The sequence below is a fragment of the Pygoscelis adeliae genome, unplaced genomic scaffold (genome assembly GCF_000699105.1).
Source record: "Pygoscelis adeliae isolate BGI_AS28 unplaced genomic scaffold, ASM69910v1 Scaffold124, whole genome shotgun sequence".
In the NCBI taxonomy this organism is placed as follows: Eukaryota; Metazoa; Chordata; class Aves; order Sphenisciformes; family Spheniscidae; genus Pygoscelis; species Pygoscelis adeliae.
This window is the reverse complement of record NW_008824791.1, coordinates 3,983,411-3,984,727: the sequence shown is the minus strand read 5'-3', so window position 1 is coordinate 3,984,727 and position 1,317 is coordinate 3,983,411.

Genomic DNA, 1,317 nt, shown 5'->3' with positions numbered 1-1,317 from the left:
GGCTGCCTGCGGGGCGGGCGGGCCGCAACTCGGGAACCTCATCGTCGCCGGCAGCTTCGCGTGCTGCTGTCTCCGCTGTGCCCGGGCGCCTGTCACTCACAGCGGGCAGGCGTCGCAGGCTGATGACACGTGCCAACCGCATCCATTTCATCCTCTGTGTCCGAAGCCTGTGTAGTTTTTTTCCGATCCGTGCTCCTCTGCCTTTCTAGCACAGCTGCAACAGGAGCACTCGGCCAGATACATCCTCTTGGGAATTACAATTAATGTCGGAAGAAAAGCCCAATAAAAAACGCCACCGAAGGTGTCCGCAGCAACTCCTGATCCCAAGCAGGCAGTTGGTGGAGTACAACGTTTGGGGAAAATCTTAAATCCACCTGTCACTTGGGTAATCACAGCAGCTGGGCTTTGGGAAGAAGGCAGCTTGTTGAGGCTAGGCACTCTGTCTAGAAATACACTCTGGTAATTTTTTGCTGCGTAGCACAGCCCAGTCAGGCTGGTTCTAGGCCTCCTGCACAAACTTAAAATTACTTAAATCACTTAAAATGAGCTCCAAACAGGAGCAGGAATAAACTGAAACTCAGTCTCTTTTTTACCACGTACTTACATTTAGCTGCCAAAATTGTTCTCAATTCTGTAAAAGTGAGCGCTGTGACTTCCTATGCTGCTGCGCTTACCAAATGCAGTTAAAAAGATGACTCCTGTTTTTAAGTGGAACAGTAGCATGAGTTTTCCTCACTCTCTCACCTCTGTTGAGGTATTCATAGGGTGTAAAAGGTGGTTCATATACCAGTCCCTGTGTTCAGCTCGATACCCTACACGCTCCCCTCACTACAATCTGGTATTTCTGTAATTCCAGATCTTAAGCATAGTTTTGGGTTTGCCCTTCACTTTTAAACAGAAGGTAAGCAATGAGTGAGGGGTGGCGTGTATGGTTCTGTCTCTGCCTCCCAAAAGGATGTCTGTGCTGCTCCTTGGCTTGAAGAAGCAATTTTCCTTCACAGAGCTACACCCCTCATGATGAAAAACCTTAGTCTATTTTCACCTATACTGAACACTGCTTTCAGTCTACTGTCTCAACTTCTGCCCAGGGGAGAGGAGTGAGAGCAGTAGAAATAACTGTTTTATAGCCATGTGGACAGTTCTTTTTGCTAAAAATCCCATCAGAAGCTCTCAGTTACAATGCGCTTCACATTAAACTTCAAAGATTAAAAATATGACAAACATTTTGCCTGTTGTTTGGCTTTTCTCATTCTCATTGTTGTTTTCATTATTATTAAAGGTTTGAGGTAAATTGCAATCATGATTTCATGATTTTGC